A 6,214-nucleotide genomic window follows, 5' to 3' on the forward strand; every position below is an offset into this window, starting at 1 on the left:
GGTGCGTGTTTTCTGCCTGATGGAAGAAGTTGTAGAAGAACATTACCTGGGGTGGGAGGGAACTTTGATGATGTTGGCAGCATTTGTGTGGCAGCATGAAATATAAACAGAGTCCATGGATAAAAGATTGACTTCTATGATGGCCTGGGCTGTGCACACAACCTTTTGCAGTTTCTTACAATCCTGGAAGAGCAGTTGCTGTACCAAGCCACTATGTACTCAGACATTTTTGTCTCTATGGTGCATCTGTAAAAGTTGGTGATGGTCCTTGTGGACAAAGCTGAATTTGCTGAGCTGCCTGAGGAAGAAGAGGCCTTCTTGACTATGTGGGAAATCGAGGACAGGTTGTTCAGTAATTGTCACTCCAAGGAACTTGACACTCTCGACCCTCTCAACTGCTGCTCCATTGATGTAGATAGGGGCTTGTTCACCTCCTTTCTTCCTGAAGTCAATGATCGGTTCTTTTATTTTGCAGACATTGAGAGTTGTTGTCATTGCACCATGCCACCAAGCCCTGCATTTCCTTCCTGTTTTTTGACTCATCATTGTTTGATATCTGTGCTGCCATGGTGGTGTCATCAACAAACTTGTAGATGGCATTTATTTGAAATTTGGCAACACGGTCATGGGTGTAGAGGGAGTACAGTAGGGGCCTGAGAATGCATTCTTGGGGTGCTCCAGTGTTGAGGGTTATTGTGGAGGAGGTGTGGTTGTCCATCTTCAGGAATCTCAGGATCCAGTTGTGGAGGGTGGAGCCAACACCTAGGTGTCGGAAATTTGAGATCAGTCCAGAGGCGATAATTGGGTTGAAGGCAGAGCTGTAATCAATAAGCAGGAGACTGATGTAGGTGTTCTTGTTGTCCAGATGTTCCAGGGATGAGCGCAGGGCAAGGGAAATGGAATCTGTTGTGGACCTGTTACATCAGTTGGCAATTGTGGGGATTGAGGCTTGAGTTAATGTGGGCCATGACCAGCCTATCAAAGCACTTCATGATTATGAAGCAGTAGTCATTAAGGCTTGTTGTGTGTGCTTTCTGAGGTACTGGGATGACGGTGGTCTTCTTGAGCAGATGGCAACTTCGACTTGTAGGAGGGAGAGGTTAAAGGTGTCACTGAATACCTCCAACAGCCGGTCCAAACAGGATCTAAGTGCACGGCTGGGGACTCTGTTCAGGCCTGTCACTTTTACCTTGTACTGATCAGGTCTAAAATATCACAACAACAAATTTGGAAAAGGAATGCCAATTTATATGGCATGAACAAAGGGTGTTCATATGTTGGGCCATGGTTGGCACAGAGATGCAGCAGAAACTGATAACTGTTAATCCTAGTTACTCGAATAACCACAAATCAGACATGTACATTTGGATTAGTCAGGATATTGAGAAACGCAGAGAGCATTGGCAATTTCTATAACACTTTTTTTCAATGAGAAAGCTGCAAATAAAGGATAGATTATTTTTGTACACTAAGAACAGTGTCCTTTGTGTTAATATATGTTATTTCTGCATTTGTATACACAAATAGAGCAATACAGTCATAGAGATGTACAGCACGGAAACAGACCCTTCGGTCCAACTTGTCCATGCCGACCAGATATCCCAACCCAATCTAGTCCAACCTGCCAGCACCCAGCCCATGTCCCACCAAACCCTTCCTATTCATATACCCACCCAAATGCCTCTTAAATGTTGCAATTGTACCAGCCTCCAGCACTTCCTCTGGCAGCTCGTTCCATACATGTACCATCCTCTGTGTGAAAAAGTTGCCCCTTAGGTCTCTTTATATCTTTCTCCTCTTCACCCTAAACTGATGCCCTCTCGTTCTGGACTCCCCCACCCCAGGGAAAATACTTTGTCTATTTATCCTAACAATGCCCCTCATGATTTTGTAAACCTTTATAAGGTTACCCCTCAGCCTCCGACGCTCCAGGGAAAACAGCCCCAGCCTATTCAACCTCTCCCAATAGCTTAAACCCTCCAACCCTGGCAACATCCTTGAAAATCTTTTCTGAACCCTTTCAAGTTTCACAACATCTTTCAATAGGAAGGAGACCAGAATTGCATGCAATATTCCAACAGTGGCCTAACTAATGTCCCGTACAGCCACAACATGACTTCCCAACTCCTGTACTCAGTACTCTGACCAAGAAAGGAAAGCAGACCAAACGCCTTCTTCACTATCCTATCTACCTGTATCCTGTATATACCTGACATATGCTTCCTTCTTTAGTCATCCAGCATTCCCTATACCAACCAATCTATCCTTTTACCCTAACTGGAATATAGTGTCTTTGGACTCTCGTTATCTCATTTCTGAAGGCTTCCCATTTCTCAGCCATCACTTTACCTGCAAAATCTGCCCCCAATTAGCGTTTGAAAGCTCTTGTCTAATACCGTCAAAATTGGCCTTTCTCCAATTTAGAACTTCAACTTTTAGATCTGGTCTATCCTTTTCCATCACTATTTTAAATCTAATAGAATTATGGTCGCGGGCCCCAAAGTGCTCCCCCACTGACACCTCAGTCACCTGCCCTGCCTTATTTCCAGAGTAGGTCAAGTTCTGCATCTTTTCTAGTAGGTACATCCACATACTGAATCAGAAAATTGTCTTGTACACACTTAACAAATTTTTCTCCATCTAAACCCTTAACCCTATGGCAGTCCCAGTCTATGTTTGGAAAGTTAAAATCCCCAACCATAACCACCCTACTATTCTTACAGATAACAGAGATCTCCTTACAAATTTGTTTCTCAATTTCTCTCTGGCTATTAGGGGGTCTATGATACAATCCCAATAATGTGATCATCCAGTTCTTATTTCTCAGTTTCACCCAAATAACTTCCCTGGATGTATTTCTGGGAATATCCTCCCTCAGTACAGCTATAATGCTATCCCTTATCAAAAATGCCACTCCCCCTCCTCCTCTTGCCACCCTTTCTATCCTTCCTGTCGCATTCGTATCCTGGAACATTAAGCTGCCAGTCCTGCCCATCCCTGAGCCATGTTTCTGTAATTGCTATGATATCCCAGTCCCATGTTCCTAACCATGCCCTGAGTCATCTGTTAGGCCCCTTGCATTGAAATAAATGCAATTTAATTTATTAGTCCTACCTTGTTCTCTGCTTTGTCCCTGCCTGCCCTGACTGTTTGACTCGCTTCTTTTCTCAACTGTACAAGTCTCAGATTGATCTCTTTCCTCACTATCTACCTGGGTCCCAGCCCACCACCTTACTAGGTTAAAATCTCCCGGGCAGCTCTCGCAAATCTCCCTGCCAGTTTATACGTTCTCTTCCAATTTAGGTGCAATCTGTCCTTCTTGTACATGTCACTTCTATCCCAAAAGAGATTCCAGTGATACAAAGATGTGAATCCTCCTCCCATACACCAGCTCCTCAGCCATGCATTCATCTGCTCTATCCTCGTATTCCTGCCCTCACTAGCTCGTAGCATCAGGAGTAATCCAGATATTACTACTCTCATGTACGTCCTTTTCAAATTCCTGCCTAACTCTCTGTAATCTCCCTTCACAATCTCAATCTTTTCCCTTCCTGTGTTGTTGTTTCCAATGTGTACAATGACCTCCTACTGGCCCCTCTCCTGCTTGAGAACATTCTGCACCATCTCTGAGATGTCCTTGATCCTGGCACCAGGGAAGCAACACGCCATTCTGATTTTTTGCTGCTGGCCACAGAAACATCTGTCTGTACCTCGAACTAGAGAGTCCCCTAATACAATTGATCTCTTGAAACCAGTCATACCCCTCATTGCATTAGAGCTAATCTCAATACCAGAAACTTGGCTATTCATGCTAGCTGAGAATCCATCACCCCCTACATTTTCCAAAACACCATGCTTATTTGAAATCGGGATAGCCAAGGAAGATTCCTGCACTACCTGCCTACCTCTCTTACCTTTCCTGTAGTTAACCCATCTATGTGACTGTATCTGCGACTTTCCTCCTTCCTATAACTGCCATCCATCACATCCCATTGCTCTTGCAAATTCCTCATTCCCTCTAACTGTCTTCCCAACTGATCCATTTAATCTGATAGGATTCACAACCAATGGCATTTATTGCAGATATAATCCTCAGTAAAACTTAAAGTCTCCCTAAATTCCCACATCTGACAAGAAGAACATATCACTCTACTAAGGGCCACTTTTGCAACACTACTAAACAGGTACATCGGCTAGAAGCTAGATCATAAGAGAAACAGTGGCAGACAAATGAGATATTTCAGAATACATAGAATATATTCCTACAGGGAGGACTCACCATTGAGGTTAACAAAGAAGTGTATTAACTTCCATGGTGCCACTGCAGTGGCTCAGGGGTGAGCAAAGTTGCCTTACAGCACCAGGGATCCGGGTTCAACTGCAGCCTCGGGTGACTGTCGATATGGAGTTTGCATGTTCTCCCCATGTTTGTGTGGGTTTCTGTCGGGTGCTCCGATTTCCTTCCACAGTCCAAAGAGTAGGTAGATTGGACATGCTAAATTACCCATAGTGTCCAGGGATGTGTGGATAAGGTTTATTAGCCATGGGAAATGCGTGGTTATAGGGATAGAGTAGGAGGATGGGTCTGGGTGGGATGACGGACAGGTAAGATTATTATTCAAAAAATAAAAAGAATGGCAAAGAATGCATGAACCAGGAGGAAGAAGTTGGGAGTATGAGCTACCTAGAATCCCACAAAAAAGATAGCGAGAAGTTCCACAGGTGTCTAAAAAGCAAATGAGTAAGTAAAATGACAGCTAAATAAGTGTCATATCAGACTCAGAATATTAACTCTCTCCTCAAAGCAGCTGCCTGACTTAAATAAAAACTGAAAGAACCGTGGATGCTGTAAATCAGAACCAAAAATAGAAATTGCTGGAAAAGCTCAGCAAGTCTGGCAGCAATCCGAGTTAATGTTTTGGGTCCAATGACCCTTCCTCAGAACCTGAGGAGTTACTCCAAAATTTCCATTTTTATTTCAGATTTCCAGCTTCTCCAGTATTTTGCTTTTATTTAAGTAAAATAAGCTTTGACCCTGTAGACAATAAATATATAAGGACATGTTGGATGAAAGGAACAAGTAGAGTGTTTGTCTTCACTATAGAAGTTACCAAACAAATCCCAATAATAGCTCTTAATCAGGAGGTTGAAGAGAGAAAGGAATTTAATGGAATTACCATCACCAGGTGAATAGTATGAAGCAAACTGATGGAAGGTGTGGGCTGACAAGTCCTTAGGTCCAGAAGAACTTCATTTTAGGGTCTTAAAATGAAATCGCTAATGGGATAGTAAATGTGATGGTGACAATTTTCCAAAATTCCCTTAATTTAGGAAAAGTTCAAATGAACTCACAGTAGAAAATATCTAATCAAAGAGGGTGCGAGGCAGAATGGACTTGAAGCGCTAACTCTGTTTCTCTTTTCACAAAACGCTGCCAAAATTGCTGAGTTTTTCCAGCACTTTCTGCTTTTATTGCTGGAGGTCGATTTGCAATTTCTGGGAACTCCAGGCTAATCTTAGTGGTTTGGCAGCCTTTACAAATGTTGTGGTTCTGTTCGCCGAGCTGGGAATTTGTCTTGCATTTTTTAGACAAAAAAGTAAGGTGATGCATTCTGGAAAACACAAAAACAGTAGCAAGGGCAATTTGTCCAAAATGGCACAGTCCAAAAAAATGCTGATGAAGCACTGAACCTGCTGAGTTGCAATTATTGGAATTCGAAAATGGGAAGACATTTTGCGAAGGTAGAGGGAACGTTTATTTGATCATAGTTTCTTCTGCAGAAATACGTATTAGGAAAGAATGAATTTTATTCAAAGTTTGGGAGAAGATTTGTAGCTCGGGTGCTCGTTGTTGTGGTTCTGTTTGCCGAGCTGGGAATTTGTCTTGCAAACGTTTCGTCCCCTGTCTAGGTGACATCCTCAGTGCTTGGGAGCCTCCTGTGAAGCGCTTCTGTGCTGTTTCCTCCGGCATTTATAGTGGCAAGACAAATTCCCAGCTCGGCGAACAGAACCACAACAACGAGCACCCGAGCTACAAATCTTCTCCCAAACTTTGAGCCTTTACAAATGCAAAAGTGCGGTGCTGGAAAAGCACAGCCGCATAGTGTGGTGTGAGAAAAGCACAGCCGGGCAGGCAGCATCCCGAGGTATTCATCCGGAATTCCTGCTCCTCGGATGCTGCCTGACCTGCTGTGCTTTTCCAGCAACACACTAT

This window comes from Chiloscyllium punctatum, chromosome 11 (assembly GCF_047496795.1).
Source record: "Chiloscyllium punctatum isolate Juve2018m chromosome 11, sChiPun1.3, whole genome shotgun sequence".
Lineage (NCBI taxonomy): Eukaryota > Metazoa > Chordata > Chondrichthyes > Orectolobiformes > Hemiscylliidae > Chiloscyllium > Chiloscyllium punctatum.